Below are 24,134 nucleotides of genomic sequence, written 5' to 3'. Positions count from 1 at the left end.
AGACATAGATTTAGTTGCATGTAACAAAAACCTCAAATAGTTGTGACTGACTCAGAATATTTTTCTTTCACATAAGAGTCTGCAGGTGGGCATGGCAGGACCAGTGTGGAAGCTACTACATCAGATCACCCAAGAATCAAGCCTCCTTTCGGTCACTTGCTTTGATGGTTCACCACATGGTCCAAAACTGGCTCAACACCATGCTAGTCAGCAGGGGTGGCAAAAAGGAGAAAATGGGCACGTCCTCCTCCTTTCCAGACACACACCCGAAGACACCTGTCTCACTCTACTCTCAGCCCACTGGCCTGCACTTTACATATTAGCTAAAAGGCTAACAAGGAAAAAATAGTTCTTATTTGGCCATATGCGCAACTAGTGAAACCATGGCAGATGATGAGCAATTCTATGATAAGCTCTTCCAAAAGAATGGTCAATTACAGCAACAACATTTATGATATAAATGACTATTTCCCACGGAATTAAAATGCCATCCTTGTGTTTTCAAAGGTCCACATAAGGACCTATTTCTAGACACTTATTCTAATTTTACATTAAAATCGTTTAATAATAATTGTTAGCTGGTAGGTTTCTTGATTCTTTAGCAATTTACCTTTTGTCAACTATCTGATTGAAGCTGTTTGATTTAGATTATCATTACAGATAAAGTTATAGATGGTCAAATTTACTTTTTTGGAACCAATTTGTTCTAACACTTAGATATTATAGTTTGAGGCAGAGACAATTTTCTGAGTTTTGATTTTTCAGTATTAAGAAGCTTCGCTGGAGAAAAAGAAACCCTTCTTCATTGTTAATGGGAATGTAAACTAGTACAACCACTATGGAAAACTGTACGGAGATTCCCCCAAAAAATAAAAATAAAAATTCCATTTGATCCAGCTATTTCCCTTCTAGGTATCTTCCTGAAACAGTTACAGACATCATATTACAGTGATACATGCATAACCATGTTTATAGCAGCACACTTCATAATAGCTAAATATTGGAAGCAGCCTATATGTCCATCGACAGATGAGTAGATGAAGAAAATGTGCCATTTAGACACAATGGAATTCCACTCCATAAAGAAAGATAAACTTGAATCATTTGTAGGAAAAATAGATGCATCTTGATACCACAATGTTAAGTGAAATAAAACACGTAAGTGTATGCATCGTATGGTTTCTCTTACATGAGAAACCCAAATGTAAAAGTAAATGTCTAAGTAAAAGATAGATCATAGTAAGTAGACAGCTAGATCTTTTGCAAATGGAAAAGAAATCAAGACATGGAGGGAGGGGCACAAAGGGAAGGGAAAGAGGATGGGAAAAGAATTGAGATGTGTTATTTGGATGTTCCAATTCCCCATGAGGAATATAATCATCAGTATGGGCTGCAAACATGTTCCAATGAAAATTATGAAAAGAAGCATCCCTACCCAATTAAAAGGTCTCTCTTACTTGTTTCATGATCCTAGCCTATGAGAAAAATAAAACATGACTAAAGAGCTAGGCCACAAAAGAGATCTAATGACAGAGAACAGCCTCTCCCAGGGTGACAGGCATCTGGGACTCCACCTCATCATCCATTTCAAAATCCACCAGTTAATATTAGCAAGCACCAGGAAGAGGCCTTGTGGTTAAACAACTAAGGCACAAAGCATCATCCTTGTACTTGCTCACACTCAGGAATTTTGAAATGGGTGACAGGATGGAGCCCTGGATGTCTGCCACCCTGGGAGAGGCTGTTGTTCCTCACAAGATTCTTCTTAGGGGCGTTCCCCTCAGGAGCTTAAGTGGTTCTCTCTCGCAGCTCCTACCTGGCTCCTGCCCATCATGTACCCAAGGTGCTTGGCTCCATTATGCTTTTTAACTGATAGCACAGCCTCCTGGACTTTATTCTTTCCAGCCTGGTCCTGATCATTCCATTTTACAGAGGAAAGATAAACTCAGGTTAATGCCTTATGTTCCAAAGTGCCTTGCTTTGACTTTATAGAAAAGAAAAGGTAATTGATCAATTGATCTAGGCCCCGTGCTCTCCTTCGTGGTTAATACAGATCTGTTACTTGCTTTACAGCCCAAACACAAACATCATTTCCATGAAATCCTCAACAGTGAAATAAGCTAAAAGGTGTATTACAGACCTAGATGCTGGTATTAACCCTGACTGCCTCTCGTCCTCTGAGAAGCTGTTACTAGGCTCCTCTGCCAATTTCGAGGAGAAATAATTTAGTTAATGTTTTAACAGCATCAGGGGATGGGGAACAATGCAATGGTGCAAGAGGCCAGTGTCTTAGCTACAGACACTATGAAGACTTGTAGCATTTGATACTACAAAGAAAGTTCAGCATTCCTAGGAAGGAAGTGAGCCCCTCGGGGGGCAGAAACTTTTATCTCTGTGCCCCTAGGACAGTGTCCATCTGTCAGATTTGTTGTCAGATGAGCACATAGCAGATTTGTTGAATAAATGAGCAAACTATGTGACGTTCAAAAGTTAGCCAACAAGCTTTACCCAGAAAAACTAGATTCTGCTCCCGGATATGCCACAGGAGCGTCCCTCTGCTACAAGGCGATCCTCGCGCTCACGGTAATTGCTTGGCTGGGTAAGTAGTCTTCCGAGCTACAACCTCTATGCAGAGTCCTCCCCCCGTCCTGTGAGTGCTTTGCATAGTGGGAAATCACCCTGGGTCCACCTAGATGACCTAGGAACCTGCCTTTGCGAAAGCATACACCTTAGGGAGTGCCTAGGAAGGAGGCCGTCTCCAAGGATGGGTCAGGAGCATGCAGCTGGAGCGACTGACTGACCCGGGAGGCGGTCAAAGTGCCGAGGGCGCGGGTGGGGGGGGGGGGGGGGGAGGGGGCGGGGCTCTCAGAGAGCCTGCACCTGCTCGGGCAACACTGCGCACTTGGGACCGGCGCGGCGGACTCCCAGAGGGCACACAGGTTAGACGCGTGCTGCGTCCGCGGACGCGGACGCGGAAGGGAGCACGGAGGGAATGCGGTTCGAGCTGGGCAAGAGGGCTGGGAGTAGGGAGTCCCCCCAAAAAGAGGCCTGGAACAGAGAGGCGCGCTCAGATTTGAAAGAAGGCTCAGACTAGGAAGAAGCACGGACATGGGGCGGGGGTCGCATGGGGAATCGGAGGAGCCTTACTCGGAGCGCAGCGCAGCCCGGCAGGCGTCTAGAGAAAGGTGTGAAGCCCTGGCCTCCGCCCCGCCCCGCCCGCGGAGGTGGCTCCACTGGGTCCGAGACCCCGACTTGTTTCCAGTCTGCCAGCAGCGTGGCCTTGGGCACTTGGACCCCTGCAGTCGCTCCTTATTAGCGCTAATCCACAAATACGGGAGCCAGAGACTGTCCTTAGAGCCAGGAAATCTGGTATCTAGTAATGCGAGGCGATTGACAAAGTCCCTCGGGCCATTTTTTAGCTTCTGCGAATAGCGCACGGGGCGGAAGCGCTGTGGGAGTCCAGGGAAGGAACAGCCATGAGTTGGCAAACCTTGTCCGGGTCCAGGGGCATTACCCTGGGATGTGATCTAGCCCGAAACAGAAGAAAGTTGGTGTTTCAGCCAGGGAAACCTGAGCTTTGTGAAATGCAAATCATTTTTTTAAATTATAGGGCAGCCCCCTCTCCTACAAGTCATAGAAGGGGCCATTTCCTCCACACTGCCTTCCCGGCCTGCCGCTTGCCTCCTCTTCTCCACCACTTAGGGCTCTGTTTGGCTCCTGACTGGCATAGCCTCCCAACTGAAAGGCTATAGCACTTACCTTGCAATTATGCATTCTTTTTAAAATAAGCAGTATGGTTTATTGCCCACGAGAAACGTGCCCCGGGGCCTGGACAAGGGTCCCCAAGTCACGGCTGTGCTCTGTATTCAGTACAATCTGGGTTTCACAGGCTGCAAGCACTAAGGCCCTAGCCCGCTTCAGACATAGCTCTTCACCACTGAGAGCTTCTTGCTTAATAACAACACGATCACTCTTTGTCTCCACAGTTTCTAGGAAATATATGAAAGTGATATTAAGGCTTTATTGGATAAAACGCCGTGATTTTACAAGGGGGAGTGCTGGAGATAAACAGAGAGTGAGGCATTATGTATGGTTGCACGGTATTTGATCTGGTAATAGAAGAGCCAGCTGTCCAATTTCCCACTTCCTAAAGAGCTTCAATTTCCTCTCTTTTCTTCCGTGGGAGGAGGAAACAGTGCTATCATTTGCTCATCCTCAGACCATGCACCTTTCCCTATACCTGTGGGTTCCTCCCTGTTGGTTGCCTTGACCACAGTGAAGTTATTGAATCTCACATGTGCTGTCAGGTGTTCCACTTAAGATCTCCCCATATGTTCTTGGTATGTCTCTGCTTAATCTTGGCATGTCTCTGCTTAATCTTGGCAAGCGGCACTTTCAGGTAGGATTACTTAGAAAGACTTCTGTTCATCTCCCCAAATAACATCAGCTGGCATGCTTGTTCTAAGTACAAATGTCACCTATGGATATAATCAAAAGATTGCCTCTTTTTTCAAATATTTGCTTGTTCAAAATGGGTAAGGGCAGTTTTCCTAGTCTCTGCAATTGTGAAACCTTTTCATTATCAGAGAATTGAAGTCAAGGACATGTCATCAAAAAACATTTGTAGGGCCAGGGATTTAGCTTAGTGGTTCCGCTGCCTGCCCCGCAAGCGCAAGGACCCTAGTTCGATCCCTGGTACCAAAAAAAAAAAAAAAAAAAAAATTTGTAGGTGTATTTACCATCTCCATTTGTTTGTACAGACCGGTCATAAGACAAATACTAGATCACTCAAGAGACTACCTTGACTGAATAGGAACAACCAGAGATCTCAGACACACACTGCAATCTGCACACTTTATTTGAACTCAGCTTTCACCCAGCTAACCAGCCAGCCCTCTCCCTTGGAGCTAGAAACAAACAAAAAGAGATCACTGGAATTTTAATTTGGTTGCCTTTTCTATAATGTGTTCTCTCCTGTATAAATAGTCCCAAGATACATTATTGAAAGAAGGTCAAAAGAACTATCACCCACCTGTATGTGATGCAAAATTACACTGAAGATAACAAGGCATTCCATGTTATTCCCCTTGCCAGAATTTAGATATTACAAGCCATTGTCAATATCTTGGTAGTAATCAGTTCATAATTGGGCTTCACAGAGCACAAAGTGATTTTTGTAAGCAGCACTATGAGATAAGAGTAGTGTCTCCATTTCATAGCTGAGGAAACCAAGATAGAAGAATTTTGTATCTGGCCCAAAGTTTTCTCCTTATTAAATGGCAGACCTAGGATGCCAGCCAAAATTTCTTCCAGAATACTATAGCTCTCATTGTTTAATTTTGCAATCAAGGACTATGATTTGTTTCTCTTGAACAATTTATTTAATACAATCTCTCACTTGAACTCCTCGAACCTAAGTTTAGAGACACATTGGTCCACTTCATACCTATATCTTACTTCAATATAATCACAAAAATACTTTAAATCTGGGTATAGCATTGAAGATTATCAAATCTTTATCATTCATGTTTTTCAAAAAAAAATGAGATTCAGGAAAAACTAGGTACTGTTTATTGCTTCCCCAAATCTACTTTTTTGAAAGAATTACAGCTAAAACCATTCAAACCTAAGTCCCCTGGTGTTCAGACTACTGCTCTTCCTGGAATGTGATCTCTTGTGTGTTTCCTTAATATGTAAATTAACTGAGTTATTCTGATTTATTCTATTGATTTGAGGTCTGCAACAGCAAGCCATAGCCTTTCTGAATCCTGACCTCAAATATAGATGTTTTGTAATTTACAATGGGTTATATTCTGATAAACAAATCACAAATTGAAAATATTGCAAGTCAAAAATGCATTTACTACATCTAATCTCTAAACATCCTGCTCAGCCAAACAGAACACTGTAAAGTATGTACCCTGTTGTGATCGCTTGGCTGGTGGAGAGCTGTGACTTGCTGCTGCTACTGCCTGGCAGGGAAAGAGAGACTTGCACTGCACACATTGCCTTGCCCAGGAGGTCAAAGTTCAAAACCTGAAGCACTGTTTCTACTGAATGCTTATCAAGAGTAGGCACAACACCTGGTGGGCCTATTTGGACTTTGAACACATTAGGTGTGTTACTCTGGCCCATTAACTGAGTGACTCATAAAGTGGCTAGTTGTGAGTGGGACCCAGAATGAGAGAAGTCCTTGCAACAGATCCAGACAGCTATGCAAGCTGCTTTGCCACTTGAGCCTTATGATCCACTCTGTTCAGTATTGTTAGATGCGTCAAATATTTGTTAAGTAAATGTTTGATTGTGTATGAGATGACATTAGAATTTCATGCAGCTACAAGAAACAGAAAACCTTTCTAAGCTGGATTAAACAAGAAATTAGTTCGATTTTCTCAGATAACTAGAAGTCAGAAGGTGAGAAGTTTGAAGCTGGGAAAGATGTTCTAGAACTTCACCTAAAACAGCTCCTCTGTCTTCTGTGGCTCCGTGAAAACCTTTTGTTTTCTTTTTCGTTTTTTTAATTGTTAACACTGAAATTTTTATTGTCACTAATTACAAACCACTGAAGTGTATTTTATTAGGTAAGTTCTTACAGTTACTGTTTCTTGGATAATTTGAGCAGTATGCATTTTCCTGGCCTTTTTTTTTTCCTGGCATGGGCTTTTTCCTGGCATTATTCCCTATACAAAATAGTATAATTATTTACATAGCGTTTACACTGTATGAGGTTTTGCATACTTTTTTTTCCGGTACCGAGATACTCAGGACCTTGCGCTTGCAAGGACCTTGCGTTGCGACTGAGCTAAATCCCCGCATTGTATGAGGTTTTGCTAAATAATCTAGAGATGATTTAAAGTACGCAAGAAGATGTGTGTACATGATATATAAACACTATCCCATTTTAAATAAGGGACTTAAGCATGTGCAGATTTTGGAATTGGGGATCTGAACTAATGGCATAAGTATGGAGAGAAGACTATACTTAGGGCTAGGATGGGTCTATAAATTTGAATTGTACACTGGCTGTCCAGGTCATTTGAATACAGGTGAATGCCAGATGATATTCTGAGAAACACCGAATTTGGAGTAGTTCAGCAGAAGTGCCTTTATTTTATTCTAAACAGATGTCTATGTCACCCTTCCGGAGGCTTTCACTTTCCTTATTAACTTTCCTCTTGGGTCAATACAGATCAGTGTACTATCTTAGGAGTCACCAGTTAGAAGGCTTTGACTGAGTAGCTGCTTGTTGAAATGGTTTTGTTCTGGTTCTTTTTTGTTAACGTTGAAATTTTTTTGAACGCTGAAATTTTTATCATCACTGATTACAAACCTTTCCCCATCCCCCATTCCCTCCTTCTCATTTGAACATTTTCTTCCCATTTCCCAATATCTATTATACATTTTGGCCCTTATTTACACTTTCATTTTCTCACATCAGAGAAACAATGCAGTGTTTAAACATGTATGTCTGATTTATTTCACTTAAAAGTATGGTCCCTAGGTGCATCCATTTAGCTAGAAATGTCTCAAGCTTACCCTTCCTTATGGCAAAATAGTACTCCATTGTATTAAAAAAAAATCTTCTTGGGGCAGGGGATTTAGCTCAGTGGTTCCACCACCTGCCTCGCAAGCTCAGGGACCCAAGTTCAATCCCCGGTACCAAAAAAAAAAAAAAAAAAAAAAAAAAAAAATCTTCTGGGGCTGGGGATTTAGCTCAGTGGTTCTTCTGCCTGCCTCACAAGCACAAGGTCCCGAGTTCAATCCCTGGTACCAAAAAAAATCTTTATCCATTCATCTGTTGATGAGCATTTGGGCTGTTTCCAAAATTTACCTATTACAAACTGTGCTGCTGTAAACATAGTTATGCATATATTGCTGTGGTAACTTGCTTTTAATTCTTTTGGGAAGATACTAAGAAGGGGAATAGCTGGGTCAAAAGAAACTAGTTTTAGTTTTTTGAGGAAACTCCATAATGATTTCCATAGTGGTTGTTCCAGTTTATACTCCCATTAGCAATAAGGAAGGATTCCTTTTCCCCCACTGCCTCCTCAGCTTTTTTACTAGTTGATTTCTTGATGACAGCCATTCTTTCTGGAATGAGATAGAATTTCAGGATTGTTTTAATTTGCATTTCTCCAATGACCCGTGATGTTGAGAATCTTAAAATATATTTATTTGTTGTTTGTATTTCTTCATCTGAGAAGTGTCTCTTCATTTAAGATGCCTATTTTTGGACTGGGTCTTTAAATTTAAAGGAGGGGTCTGATACTGAGCTTTTTATATATTCTAGATGTTAATCCTTTGTCTGAGTAGCTGGTAAAAATGTTTTCCCATTCTGTGGGTTGTCTCTTCACTCTATCGATGTGCAGTAGCTTTTTAATTTGATGTGATCCCAGTTGTTGATTCTTTGTAATATTTCCTGTCCAGTTGAGGTTTTCTTCATAAAGTCTTTGCCTACACCTACGTCTTGTAGAGTTTTACCTATTCTATCTTCCAGCAGATTACACTGTTTCTGTTTTTATATTTAGATCTTTGATCCATTTTGATTTTAGTTGAGTGCATGTTGAGAGATATGGATCTAGGTTTAATTTTTAGCACATGGAAAGCCAGTTTTCCCAGCACCATTTATTAAAGAGGCTATCTTTCTTCCAGTGAAGGTGTTTGGCCCCTTTGTCAAAGATAAGGTAGCTGAAGGTGTTTGGAGTTGTTTCTGCATCTTCTATTCTGTTCCATTTGTCTTTGGGTCTGTTTTGTTTTGTTCTGTTTTGTTTTTGCCAGTACCATGCTGTTTTTATCACAGTAGCTTAGTAGTGTAACTTCAAATTGGGGGTTGTGATGCCCCCTGCCTTGCCCTTGTTGCTCAGGATTGCTTTGCTATTCTAGGTCTCTTCTGGTTCCTAATGAATTTTAGGATTGTTTTCTCTAGTTCCGTGAGGTATGCTATTGATATTTTGATTGGGATTGTATTAAATCTGTGTAGCAGTATGACCATTTTCACTGTATTTGTTCAGCCTATCCAAGAACAGGGGATATCTTTCCATTTTCTGATATCCTCTTCAATCTCCTTTTTCAAAGTACTATAGTTTTCAATGTATAGGTCTTTCACTTCCTTACACTGATTCCTAAGTATTTGATTTTTCTTGGTGCTATTGTGAAAAGTGTGATTTCCCTAATTTCTCTCTCAGTGAGTTTGTTATTCATGTACAGGAATCCTATTAATTTTTGAATGTTGACTTTGTATCCTGCTACACTGCTGAATTTGGTTATTAATTCTACAAGTCTTTTGGTGGAGTTTTTAGGATCTTTCATGTAAAGTATCTTGTTATCACCAAATAATGATAATTTAACTTCTTCCTTTCCTATCCATATTCCCTTTATTTCTTTCTCATGTCTAATTGCCTGGGCTCATGTTTCCAGAACTATACTGAAAAGGAGTGATGATATTGGGCATCCTTGTCTTGTTCTTGATTTTAGAGTGAAAGCTTTCTGTTTTTGACCATTCAGTATTATGTTGGCTATTGGTTTGTCATAGATATGGCTTTTATCAGATTCAGATAAAGACCTTCTATTCCAATTTGCTGTAGGGTTTGTTTGTTTTTTTAATCATGAATGGGTGTTGGACTTTGTCAAATGCTTTTTCTGCATCTATTGAGATGGTATTGTGGTTTTTCTCTTTGTTTTATTCATGTGGTGTATTACACTTAATTATTTGCATATGTTGAATCATCCTTGCATCCCTGGGATGAAGCTAACTTGGTCACAGTGCATAGTCTTCATTATTTGCTGTATTGTTTGCCAGCATATTATTGTGGATTTTTGCATCTATGTTCATTATAGAAATTGGCCTGTAGCTCTTTTTTGGTTGGATCCTTCTCTGGTTTTGGCATCAGGGTAATGCTTGGTTCCAGGAATGAGTTTGGGAGTTTTGCTTCCCTTTCAATTTCATTAAAGGGTTTGAGAGCTAATGGCATTAGATATTCTCTAAAGTTCTTACAGAATTCAGCAGGACCTGGGTTTTCTTTGTGGTAGTTTTTTAATTACATTTTCAACAGCATTGATATTGGTTTATTTATAATTTCTATATCTTTCTTAATTCACCTTTGGTAATTCATATGCATCTAGGAATCTGTCCTTTTCTTCTGTGTTTTCCATCTTATTAGGGTACAATTCTTGAAAGTAGGTATTGATGGTCTTCTGGATTTCTGCAAGATCTGTTGTGGTTTCACCCATTTCATTCCTAATTGCATGGATTTTAGTCTTTTTCTTTCCTTTTTGGATAAGGTTGGCTAAGGGTTTATTTTACTTAACCTTTCAAAGAACCAATTCTTTGATTCATTGTTTCTTTGTGTTGTTTTCTTAGTCTCCATTGCATTAATTTCTGCTCTGATCTTTATAGCTTCCTCCTTTGTACATGCTTTGGTTTTAATTTGCTCTTCTTTTTCTAGAAGCTTGAGGTTCAACATTAGGTTATTTATTTGAACTTCCTGTTTTTCTGATGTGGGAGTTCACCACTGTAAATTTCCATCATAGGACTGCTTTCATTTCATCCCATAAGATCAGGTGTATCATATTGGCATTATCATTTAGTTGTAGAAATGTCCAGTTTCTTCTTTAATTCTATTTGTCATTCATTGGTTGTTCAGGAGGGTATTATTTAATTTCTTTGTGCTTTGTTTTCCCATTGATTTCCATCTTCACTGCACTATGATCTGATAATGTGCATGGAATAATTTCATTGCAAGGGATAATTTGGATTTACTTAAAACCATGTTCTATGAGCTAGTATATGGTCTGTTTTGGAGAAAGTCCCACGTAGTGCTGAGAAGAATGTGTATTCTCGTTTTGGAGAAAGTCCCATGTAGTGCTGAGAAGAATGTGTGTTCTCTTGTTGGGTGGAGTACTCTGGAGATATCTACTAAAGCCATTTGTTCAGTGGTTTGGTTCAGCTCTGATATTTGTTTGGTTTGGTTTTTTTTGGTTTGGGGGGGGGGTACCAGGGATCAAACTTGGGACCCTGTGCGTTCAAGGCAGGTGGTGGAACCACTGACCTAAATCCCTGGCCCCTGTTTTGTTTTGCTTGTCTACTTAATCTATCTCTGACAGTAGGGTATTGAGGTCCCCCATTACAATTGTATTAGTGCTTATCTGATTTTTCATATCCATTAGTTTGTTTTATATAGTTGAGTGTGGTGGTATTTGATGCATATGTGGTTGATATCTCCTCCTCTTCAATTGTCCCCTTAACAAGTTTATAGTGATCTTCTTGGTCTTTTTTTTTTTTTTTTTTTTTTTTTGTACCAGCAATTGCACTCAGGACCTTGTGTTTGTCAGGCAGGCACTGTGCCACTGAGCCACATTCTGGCCCTCTTTGTCTCTCTTGATCAGGCTTGAAATCTACTTTGTGTCCAAATAGAATAGCTACCCCTCCTTTTTTCCTGGTTTCTGTCACATAAGAGTATTGTTTTCTATCCTTTGACTTTCAGTCTATGCATTTCTTTTTTGGAGTTAAATATATTTCTTATATGCAATGTAGTGTTGGATCTTGTTTCTTGATCCATTCTGCCAATCTGTTTCTATTGATTGTGAATTGAGACCATTCACATTGATGGTTATAACGGATATGTATTGACTTATCCTTGTCATATTATTTTCCTGTTGTTGGTGTCCTTTCTTTCCCTTCTGTTTAATTCCTTGACTGGTGGATTCATTCTATTCAGATTCTTGGAATTTTTGTCTTCATTGTCTTTTTCTAGAATACCCTTCAGAACTTTTTGGAGTGCTGGTTTGGTGGTCATGAATTACTTCACGTGTTCTTTATCATAGAAGTATCTTATTTCTCCATCAAATTTAAAAGATAATTTTCCAGGGTACATCAATCTTGGTTAGAAGTGGTTTTCTTTTAGGGCTTGAAATACTTCACTCCAAGACTTCCTTGACCTAAGAGTTTGTGTAGAGAAGTTTGCTGTGATTCTGATGGGTTTTCCTTTACAGGTAATTTGTTTCTTTTCTCTAACAGCTTTTAATATTGTTCTTGTGTTGAATTTCTAGAATTTTGACTATATTATATATAGTATTTTGGTTTATTTTTTCCTGATCATGACTATTTGGAGTTCTATATGCCTCACTTATCTGTATCTCAAGTTTTTTCATGCTTGGAAATTTTTCTATTACTTCTGTGAACAGGTTTTTAATGCCCTTGTTTCTATCTTCTGATTCTTCATTGATTCCAGTTAATCTTTCATTACTCTTCTTTGCATCATCTAGCTGCTGTTAGACTTTTTGTGGCCTATTGCTATTTTTAAGAGATCTTTCATTTGATAATCACTAACCACATCCCTGTCTTCTATACCTGATATTCTATCTGAACATTGGTTGACTCTGTTGCATTCACTTTCAGTAGGATTTTTAATCTCCTGGATTTCTATTTGAGTCTGTTTTATGGAATCCAGTTCTTTTCTATCTTGGGCATTCACAGTTTCCATGTCTTTCCTAAGTTCCTCTATTTTTAAAATCTATACCTATGCTAGATTTACTACTAATTATTTCCTTCATTATGATAATCATCTCTAATTATCTCTGTTTTGTTTTTGACAAGCAACACTGATCTGTTTTGTTATTTCCACTGCCACCATTTCATAAAATTCAGCTGGGAGGTTTTTCATTTCTTCCACTTCAGTGGCCCCTTGATTTGCCTTGAGTGAGCTAGAACCCTAGGGTTATATCTTACTTCCATGTTTTCTCATTTTCTATTTTTTTCTTATTGTTGTTTATTTGTTTTATGTATTGAGGCTTGTAAATTACTTATGATAGGTAGCTTTAGTACTAGTATTGAGTACTAGTATTTTCTTTAGGAAATTATTACTTTTCAAAGATGTCTTCTATGTGTAGCTGGTCTTTGGCTTTTGAGTCTGTCCCAAGATCCTGCCTCTTCTATTTATTAGGGATGAAAGATTGTTGCCTGTTTGGCCTAGCAACCAATTCTTAGGTAATGGACTATAGTATCATTTATGATCCCCAGATAATCTAGGTATTGGCATACAAGGAAGATCAATTAATCACAACAACTATGTCACCTTGGTTAAAGTAGTATAATCAGTAATAACAATAGCATCAAGAACAGACTAGAAAATGACAAACTATAATCACTAGTAATTTGCCACCTTTAACCATAGGTACAAGATTTATAGTTATATAAGAAAGTCTAAGACAAATCAGAAAATTACATACACTAAGTATTTACTCAATAGAGTGATTTTATCATAAAGGGAGAAAATTTAAAAGGGATAGGAGAAAAAAAATAAAGCAATAAAAGAAGAAAAAGAGAATAGAAGCAAGGCTGAAAGACAAAGGAAGATTACCCAAGCCTCAGGAAACTGGTGAAGACAAGAAGAAAAAAAGAAGGAAACAAAAACAAGAACAAAACTAAACTAAAAAGAATGTTCACATTCATTTAAAAAAGCAAAAAAAGAAAAAAGAACCAAAAAAGCAAAAAAGAAATTTCTCTGTGATTTCAAGCCTGTAGTTATTTTCTGGGGTCTTCAGTTTTGTGGTAGTATCCAATGCAGGGTGTGACTCTGCTGTTTCTGGTAGAAAAAATCAGTCAGACCCAAGATCTGTGCTGAATAATCCCAGCAAGCCTACAATAGGAACGGGGTGGGGTGCTTTCAAATCCACAGAAGCTCAGGCTGAACCTGGCCTCTGATTGTGGGGTTGGGGCCTGAGTCACTCAGCCTACAATACTCTGGATGTCTCTTGCCAGCCTAATCTTGACTCCCACAGTTGTCCCTCACCCAGTCACTGTGAGATTTCAACACTGGCAGACCTAAGATGAAGCTAACCCATGGCTGCTCCAAGTCCCAGTTATAGTTGGACCATCCCTAAAATAGCATCTGGCCAGGCACTGTCTCCTGGAGACACGGCAGTTGCTTGGACTGAAGTCACTCACCAGCTGTTGTAGCACACAGGGTCCACTAATCCATTCCTCTGATGTGTTTCTCCCTGTAGGCCTCTGGAGTCACCCACTCTCACTGTGTTTCTGTCAAGTTGATCTTCCTCTCTCACACCATGAGCTGGGGAGAAAGTGCAATTTGCCCCCTTCCTTTTCTCTGTTGAGTTTGTCTCTTCACTTTCTCTGTGGGGTCCAAGTTTCCCTTCAGATCCCCAGGGATCTACCTCCTTCCTTCCCTTCTTTCCCAAGTTGTTATTTTCCACTGTGCGGATTCCAAATCTTGGAGAGGTTGATTTGTTGATGCTTACCACTCTACTATCTTCCCAGAAACTCACTTCCTTTTTTGTAAACTCTCAATAGAACTACATGTTAATGTGTGACACATCGATTGGTGTTCACATCACAATGACTATTAAATATTATTCAAAACCAGGTATGTGATATACCCTAATTTTTACCTTTCCTTTCTTCACTGGCCTTTTTATTTCTCCTGGAGTTCATGATTGCTACGTTTTTTTCAGTTGTTTGGTGTTTTGAGTATTCATCATCAATTCTTCAACTTTGAAAGAATGGCAAAATTTCTCACAAAAAAATATAGTATCAGTAAATTAATGTTTTTTTTTTTTCTTGGAAGCATCCCCACTCAGTCGTCCATATTCTGGGACTAGACCTTCTTCTTGAGCCCCTAGTGACACTAGGAGCACCCCTTATAGTCCTCCCCAGGAATTGCACTGGGTTTCCTTTCCCTAGGTGCCTTACTTTCTCACTCCCTGGTTCTATAGGGGCATAGCTTCCTGCAAAAGGGAACAGGGAGTCAGAGACAGACCTATCCTGGAGTCAAGGAAGCTCAAGGGGCCCTGCTGCATGCTGAGAAATCCTTGCAGTTTTCCAGTGGAGGAGAAAGCCAGTTTGCCATCAAAAAGCATCTGGGGTAAAATTTCTAGAGATCTTAATAGAAAGAGCTCTGAACATGTATGGCCTCAGTTTGTTGTGATTTCTTTTCTCATTCTCTAATTAATTTTCACTTTCATACCCAATTTTGTGTTTGTAATTTTATGATTTTTTTCAAGAAGAGTTCTCAAAATCATATAAGACTCGGGCCCCACAAAACCCAGTGGCTATTTGAGACCTTACACATTGAACACATTTAAGATGTCCACTCTTCTTCCTTCACTGGATTAATGGTTTTGGAAATAATTTCCTCTCTGAATTTTGAAAGCACTGCTCCATTTTCTTCTTCAGTGGACCCTTGACTTATGAACTCAATTTGTTCATGAGGGCTGGTTGTAACTCAAGTTGGTTGTAAGTCAAGACTATTTTCCCATAAGAAATAATGGAAATACCCATAATGCATCTCAAACCTCCCAAACCACCCCTTAACCTTTTCATAATAAAAAAGGGTTGCATAATGTGTAATTTATCAGAAAAACCAATAATTTTCCTAGTGTATTCACCAGCAAGTTATAAAATGTGCCTAGTTTACCAGAAACAACAATTTCATACTATACACACCATTCAAGTTGACATCTTTGGCTTTCAGGAAGGGAGGATGAAATGGAAGGTGGTAATTTTTTTGGAAGGAGAGTCCCCTGCCATAAGAACATCGGGAATCTGACTCCCTGGTTTTCTTTCTCTCTGTGGGAAAGTCTGTAGCCCACCAGGACTTGCTTCTAGCTCACTAGGTCTCAACCTTTTCAGAACAAAAACTGGTCTAAGGTTGTCTATTTTTTTTAACACTGTTCTGTAGTATGACATGACATTGTCATTAAGCAAGTGAATGTAACAATTTACTTTTTCTCTGTAGCTCTATTTTTTCAGGATTTCCTTTATTTCAGAAGAACTTTGCTCCACTGATTATTGAAACTCCCCCTCCTCTTCAGAAAGCTCCTCAGCTGCCATTCTGTTGCTTAGCCAAAAGTTGCTGAAGTTTCCTTTGTAGACAATTCCTCTGACTGTTCCTCCATCAGTTCAACATCACCACTATCTACCTGCAAGCCTATGGACTCTGCAGACCTATGGACACCAACCACAGTGTCAACTGAAGGCTCAGGTTCCTTTACATAGCCTTCAAAGTTTTTCTCCTGTATAATTTTAGGCCATGCTTTCTTCCAGGCATATCCTTAGAGAGACATTGCCCCAGGATTTCTCAACCCTACACAGGAAAGGATGTTGTAATGTTCCTTCCAGAACTCTTTAAAAGTTAAATCTATATCTGAGACCCTCTGGAAGCACTTCAGGAACAGTTCCTTTGGTATACAGCTTCTTAAAGTTAGCTATAACCTACTGGTCCATAGGCTGCAGTAGAGGAGTTGTATTAGGTAGGAGGAACTCGACTGAGAGCCATGGGAATTCTTAGCCAATTCTTCCAAATCTCATGAGTGAGCAGGAGCATTGTCCATGATGAGGAGAGCCTTGAATGGTAAACCTTTGTCCTCTAGATATTTCTCTTTTCTTTCTCTCTCTTTCTTTTCTTTTCTTTTCTTTTCTTTTCTTTCTTTCTTGTACCAAGAATTGAACTCGGGAGCTTGCGCTTATGAGGCAGGCAGTGGAACCACTGAGCTAAATCCCTGGCCCCTCTAGATATTTTTTTTTTTTTTTGGTACCAGAATCCCTGGCCCCTCTAGATATTTTTTTTTTTTTTTTTTTTGGTACCAGGGATCGAACTTGGGTCCTTGCACTTGTGCAGCAGGCGGCGAAACCACTGAGCTACATCCCCGGCCCCCCTCTAGGTATTTCTTAAAAGGACAGAAAGCCTTCCTGATCCACTCAAGAAAAAAGTACTCTTATTACCCAGCCTTTTGTGTTAGATCTCCACATGACCCTTACCCTATTCTTCATGACTTTGTTTTCTGAACACTCTAGTGGTCTCAGAGTGATAAACCAAGACAGGTCTTAAGGTGACCACTTACATTAGCACATAGTAATAAGATTAGCCTATCCTTCATATGCTTGTGGCCTGGCATTTTCTTCTCTTCCAGGGTAATCTATGTTCTCCTGGGCATTTTCTTCCAGAAAAGGAAAGTTTCATCACAGTTGAAAACTTGATAGGAGCAAAAGCCATTTCTCTGTGTCATTGTTTCAAAGTGGTGTCATTTTCAGCAGCCCTTTTATTAGCACTGGCTGCTTCACCATGCCTAGTTACACTATGAACCCCAGTTCTTGCTTTAAAATTGTGAAACCGCCCCTTACTGGCATGAAATGTTTCACCATTATCACTTGTTGATGGATTATCCTTTACAAGATCTTCATATAGCCTGAGATCTTTCACAAATTATAGACCCAGGCTACAACCTGTATCTGCCTTTCATTTATCCACATTAGTTAGTTATAGCCTTTCTACCTTAGTCTAACACTTTTGGTCAGGACTTACTAATTAGAGTAACACCTTTAGCAACACTAGCTTCCTTATACAAATCTTTTCTCTGTGAGATTGTCAAGATGGTAGATTTCAACATGCTGTACATATTAGCGAGATTGGTCACATGAATGCCACTCTCATATTTCTCCACAATTTCCTTCTTCTTCTCAATTGTGACTGCTTTCTTTACCTTCCCTTCCTTCCTTAGCTTCTTTTCTAGTTTTTTGATAGCAGTAATCATAGTGATTATATAAAGCGCTGACTGCAATCATGTCCACAAATGCACATCTGGGCTCAGACTGACACATACACTTACATATGGTTTTCTGGCATCATGAGTCTGTTTACAACTGCACGAGCAGCTGGCTTTCAGGTCATAACTCAAGACTTTGGTCATAAGTTAAAACTGAAATTTGAGCCATAACCTAAGTTGTTCATATGTAAGGCCAGTCATAACTCAAGGGTCCATTGTACTTTCTTATGGTGCTGTTGAGAAGTTGATGCCATTCTAATTTTGGATTCCTTGTACTCTTTTAGTCTCTGGAAGTTTGTACAATTTCTTTTTCTTTATTCCTCATAATCTTGTATTTCAATATGTGTTGGTGTTGGGTGTTTTATTGTCATTTTCCTAGATACTTTACAGGATTTTCAATCTAGAAATTACATTTTTCAATTCTGGGTGATTTTCTTCTATTACATAATTTTCTCTCTTTTTCTGAAACTTATATTACTTGGATGTTGGATCTCCTGGATCCATCCTGTAATTTTATCTCTATTTAAAAACATCTCATCATTGGCCACCTGCCTCAAAAGCACAAGGTCCTGAGTTCCATCCCTGGTACCAAAAAAAATCTCATCATTAGTTCTAACAAAACTTCTAACCTTTCTATAAAATTTGTACATTTGTACCATCATATTTTTTAATTCCCAAGAGCTTTTATTGGTGAGGGAAAGTCCTAAATTTTAAATATTCTTTTTTATTTCATCCTGTTATTTCATCTTGTTCCATATTTCAATATTGCCTTTTATTTCTCTGAGAATTTTAACTCTGTACTTAATAAACATTTTAACAGATTTCTTTAACTACCACCACTGTGTGTATTTTCCAAGTGACTTTCTCTGTTTTGGGTTCTGTCTTTCATATAGGCATTTTGATTAAAATATATATGGTTGTGCTCACTTCGGCAGCACATATACTAAAATATATATGGTTGGGGCTGGGGATTCAGCTCAGTGGTTTCGCCGCCTGCTGCACAAGCGCAAGGACCCGAGTTCCATCCCTGGTACAAAATAATAATAATAATAATAATAATAATAATAATAAAATATATATGGTTTTAAATTATGAGCTGTCCTGGGTTTAATCCTCAGCAATGTTTTTGTTTTGTTTTGTTTTGTTTTACTGGGGATCAAACTTGGGACCTTGCGCTTACGAGGCAGGCAGCGGAACCACTGAGCTAAATCCCCAGCCCCATCAGGAATGTTTTTTTAAAAAAAGAATAATGTACATAGTCTGTGAGCTGGCCTGGAGATCAGTGAGCTTCCTTGAAGAGTAATTAGGCAGAACAGGCCTTTTGGTGACTTATCATTGAATGTCTGTTGCAGTTTTAATAGGGTCATCAGTTGCTCATTAGAAAGACTTCCTGTTGAGAAAAAGCCATTAATAACTTAGATTTATTTATATAATTTTCTTAAGAGTGGAGGTTCTTATTATGAGGTGGTATGTTAATCAGTTTACTGAGATAATCAGTTTATAAAGAGAAACAGATTTTTTGGCTCACAATTTCAAAGGTTTCAGTCCCTGATCAGTTGATCCTGTTCCTCTGGGCCTATGGCACCATATCATGGGTAGGGCTGTGATGATGGAAATCTCTTACCTCATGGCTAAGATGCAACAAAGAGCAAAAGAAGGCGCTGTGGTTGCAGTTTTCTTAGGAGCACACCCCCAATGGCTGGAGACCTTCCACCAGGCCCCACCTCATCAGCATTCCACCACCTCCTGATGGCACCAAGCTGGGGACCAATTCTCTAACTCATGGACCTCTGGGAGACACTCCAGACCCAAACTATGGCAGATGATCAAAATCAGAATTTTGTTCTTGACTCTGCCCTACACTTTACTTTGCTGACATGGTTCTGTTTTTCTCTTCACATAAAAAGTGCAAAAAAATGTCCTCAAGATTTCAGGGTAATGAAAGCTTTTTGAACAAATGGACAACTGATTTTTATGGAATAACTATTTGCAAGACAGTGTGAGTCAAACAGAATTTCTAGTTTTAGATTTTTGAGGAATCTCCATACTTATTTCCATAGTGATTTTTTTTTCTTTTGGTACAGGGATTGAACTTGGATCCTTGTGCTTGCAAGGCAGGTGGCAGAACCACTGAGCTAAATGCCCAGCCCTCCGTAGTGATTTTACTAGTTCACATTCCCACTAACAGTGTAGAACAGCACCCTCCACACACAGCTTTGCCAACATTTATTACCATATCTCATTTCTTGATGATGGCCATTCTCTTGGGAGTAAGATGGAATCTGAGGGTTGTTTTAACTTGTGCTTCTCAGCAATAATTGAGCCTCTCTTCATGTATTTATTGGCTATTTGTACTTCTGTGAAGTGTCTATTCATTTCATTTCCCCATTTTTGATGGGTCTTTTGGGGGGGGTCTGATTTTTTTTAGTTCTTTCACCTGCATTCTGTTATTAAGCAGCTAACAGAACAAGAAGAGGTACTATGCTATTTCCAAGGAAACAAAAAGCTGAGTCAGGCAGAGTTGGTGGTGTTCCAAAGTATGCTCAGAAAGAAGCCATCTCAGTGTTCCTGCTAGAAAGGACAGTCTCAGAAAGTATAACAATGGGGTGGGTTTTTTGTTTTGTTCTGTTATTCATTTTTGAGACAGGGTCTCACTATGTAATTCAGATTGCCCTTAAACTCACTGTGTAGCACAGGCTGTTCTTGAACTCACACCCATCCTCCTGCCTCAGCCTCCAAGTGCTGAGATTATAGGTGTGCACCACCATGTCTGGCAAAAAACAAAATAACAAAACAAAAAACAAAAAATATTCTGCAGCAAAATAATATGCTCTGACCACCGCATAACATACTTCACTACTCACCAGATATATCATTCCCATTAAAAATCCTGCCTCTTCAGGATTAGGTGATATTAAACAGTAATTTTTTCTCCTCTCCTCCTGGGGTCAGCTACTTGAGGCAAAGGACTGCAGAGACCTGCAAAGCCTAGATCTCTTTCCTACTAATACTGGGACTATGTATAAGATCACTGAGAGGAAACTCCTATCTATAAGATACAAAGTCCACTCAGCTGTTCAGCCTTTTCAGTTATTCTTCACAAGATGCCCTAAAGATAGCTATTAAATGTCCCTGTTTTAGGACAGGAGTACTGGGATTCACAGGAGTTAGGGGACCTACTCAAGGATTTGCCAGCAGAAGTGGCAAAACTAGGACTGAACTGAAAAGTCTGATACTCCATGGTTCATGTTCTATTATGTGACTCACTCTATCCCCCACCCCTAAAGTTTAGGAAAATCTAGGAAACAGAATGCACTGTGCTAATATAACACCTAAAGACTTTTCTAACTCAGCCTTCCCATGTGAGTTTATATCCTCTGTCAGAGATTCTTGGGCACACAGGACCATAACACCTGCTTTATTTGACTGTTAAGTATACCCTTCTGGTCAGTCCCAATCCAACACAATTTCAAGGTTTAATGCATTTCAAGGTTCTGTGGAAAATAATGATGCCTGGCCCTTCTTGGAAAAGGGTAGGTAGGGAAAAGAGAACAGGCATTAGATAAATAGACAGACAGATAGACAGATAGATAGACAGACAGACAGATAGATAGATAAATTTTTTGTACCAGGGATCGAACTCAGTACCTTGAACTTGAGAGGCAGATGTGGTGCCACTGAGCTAAATCCCCAGCCTGAGAACAGGATTATCTAACCCAATTCTACAATATGAATTATTGGCTGCAGTAGACTTCCACCCTTTGATCTTCCTGGAACTCCACCCAGACTACATGACTAAGACAAGTTTTTCAAGAAAGCTTTCCTGGCATTTCCCTCTCTAATCTTTCTGCCTTTTCACCCCATGAACCCAGCTGAACAGGGTTCCTCCCTTTATCTTCATAATACTTTGTAGACTCTAGAATGGTCTTTTTGTTATGTGTCATCACAGTTTAATTAATCACGGTTTGGAGCAGGTTAAAGGTCCTTCTTAAAGATTCATGAAATTCACTTTTTAAAAGCGTTGCCTAGGCACAAGGCAGTGGGGGGCAAATGTAGAAAGGTAGACAGGGTGCTAAAACAATTCACGGGGGCGGGAAAGAACAGACTTTTCAACCAGTGGCTGGAACACTGTATAATTCTACTTACATGAAATGTCTGAAATAGGAAAGTCTATATAGATTTATTGATTGACAAAGCTGGAGGGCTGGAAGGAAGTGGAAAATCACTTATAATAGGTATAGGACTTCTTTTACGATTGACAAAATGTCCCAAAATTGCGTTGTAATTTATCAAAAATTAGATATAGAGTAGTAATGATTGCACACTGGTGAATACACCAGAAGTCACTGAATGGTACACTTTTTTACTTAAAAATAACTTTATTATCAAACACACAATGCAAGGGGAAAAAAACTACAATAATATTCAAATACAGTAGAACTCAACCAAAACAAAACTGAAAAGCACTTAAACATTTTTCCATATACCTTAAAAAAGCATCTCAAGTACCAACAAGCCACCAGAGGATGTGATTTGTTTCAGAAAGATCCCCAAAACCAACAATGAAAAAATAATTGTCTGGAAAAATACTCGTTAGCTAGCAGACTCTACATAAGCCAAGCTTCTCCCTAATTTAAATTTCGATACAGTCATATGACACACCATGGAAACACAATCCGAGGACTGTTATTGGGCAATTTCATCCGTGTGGATCCTTAATTGCACTCTCACAGTTTCTCACACCAGAGAAACTATTCGGTATTTACACATGTGTGTCCTATTTATTTCACTTAAGAGAATGGCCTCAATATGCATCCATTTAGCTATAAATGTCTCTAGTTTCTTCTCATTCTTTATGGCTGAGTAGTACTCCATTTTATAAAAAAAACACATTTTCTTTATCCAGTTTCCAGGTGATGGGCACTTGGGCTGTTTCCAAGCTTTAGCTATTACAAACTGTGCCGCTATAAACATGGGTGCACATATATCACTGTGGTATGACTCTTAATTCTTTTGGGAAGATATCCAGCAGTGGGATAGCTGGGTCGAATGGGACCTCTAGTCCTAGTTCTTTGAGGTATCTCCATACTGATTTCCACAGTGGTTGCACCAGTCTGCACTCCCACCAACAATGGAGAAGGGTTCCTTTCTCTCCACACCCCCGCCAGCATTTGCTTATTGGTTGATTTCTTAATAGCAGCCATTGTTTCTGGGGTGAGGTAAATTTAATATTTAAATTTTAATATTTTCTTTAAATAAATAGTTTACTTCAATTATTTTTAAGATAGATTTCTTGGGGGCTTAGCCTCTTTGGTTATCCAAATTATTAGAAATCTAAACTTTTATTATTCTATTGGAATTAAATTGTTTCCTGGTTTCTCCTTGTACTAAAACTGACCCATCCTATATCTATCTGTAGTTATCATGTTTCATAATGTAGCTAATCTAACGAACTAATCCGTTAATTTTTGAGTGGAAAAAATCTACCTCCTCTGTCTCTTTCCTCCATCAAATCAAGGTACTCATGCTTCCATGCAGTACAGTATATGTAAATTTAAAAGACTTTTCTACAGACATGCTGCAGGCCTTATTATCCACGGATGTGAATTTTAGACAAGGTGGTCTCAACTATGCCGTGGTGTACAAAGACTCAATCTTTACCTACAGCTTTTCAGAAAAATGAGGAAAGGCAAGGAAGAGAAGCCAGGTGGTCCTTGTGTAGCTTTCATATACACTTGCAAAGCTGGTTTTTCTGCACCTTTGGCTGGGAAAACAGGGGAATGCAACAGGCTTGATCCACCTTAAACATTAAAAACAGAGATATTTTTACATTGATTAAAAGAGGGTTTCAAAAGAGTGAGAAGAGGGCCTTCCTGTTACGGCAGCATGAAGAGGTAGACAATTTCTTTCTCCCAAAAAAGAAAAAATGGATAAAATTAGACAAAACTGTCAAAACCAACCATTTCATGGGTTTGGAAATTGACCAAATACAAACAAAAAATTGAAAAGCAGTTATTCTTGAAATAACTGGTAGATCTTCCTCTAGGAATAGCAAGAGATTATGGCACTTTTGCCCTAGGGCTATTTTCATTGCTCCCCTAGCTCAGTCTGAGACTTTTAAGTAAGACGAGGCTGGCTATGAAAACCAGTGCCTTTACTGCCACATAAAAGACTGGATTCAGAGGGTCGGGGATTTAGCTCAGTGGTTCTGTCACCTGCCTCACAAGCACAAGGGCCCAAGTTTGATACCTAGTACTAAAAAAAAAGACTGGATTCAGAGTGACAGCTGAAGGGTTGAAAATCCTCATGTTTGCTGGTTAACATAGGAATGACCACAGTGTTCAAATAAGCAGGGAAAACCAATAGCTTTCCCAGCCTAAGGTTGTAGCCCTACTTGGGGCAAGCATCAGACTAATGGGGAACTTAACAGGGAGATCCTGGAAATAAAGATATAAGAGTTGAAATAACTTCTCCAGACATCCCCAGCTATATGTATATCTCCCATTGTAAGGCTAGGATCATTTTACACATATTCATTCTTTAAAATATGAAATCGTTTAGAGTAAATAATTGCA

The 24,134-nt window shown here is 39.3% G+C and overlaps 1 protein-coding gene across 4 annotated transcripts in view; it reads left to right on the top strand.

Moving 5' to 3' along the window:
* The first annotated feature begins 2,579 nt into the window (after positions 1–2,579).
* Positions 2,580–24,134, top strand: part of Tmem45b (transmembrane protein 45B) — a 34,639-nt gene continuing 13,084 nt past the window's right edge. Inside the window, exon 1 of one of the 4 annotated variants that reach the window (XM_021242822.2) lies at positions 2,580–2,599. The gene's annotated coding sequence lies outside the window, so the exon portion shown is untranslated. Of the gene's footprint in view, positions 2,600–2,722; positions 2,940–6,178; positions 6,582–24,134 lie in introns of those variants that run through there. The other 3 variants (XM_004862629.3, XM_004862630.4, XM_087214284.1) reach the window with 3 other exon arrangements.

This window comes from Heterocephalus glaber, unplaced genomic scaffold, assembly GCF_053883595.1.
Source record: "Heterocephalus glaber isolate CG9 unplaced genomic scaffold, H.glaber_assembly_v1.0 deba00001446, whole genome shotgun sequence".
Lineage (NCBI taxonomy): Eukaryota > Metazoa > Chordata > Mammalia > Rodentia > Bathyergidae > Heterocephalus > Heterocephalus glaber.
The sequence above is the reverse complement of the archived record's forward strand: the minus strand, read 5'-3'. Positions and strand labels throughout refer to the sequence as shown.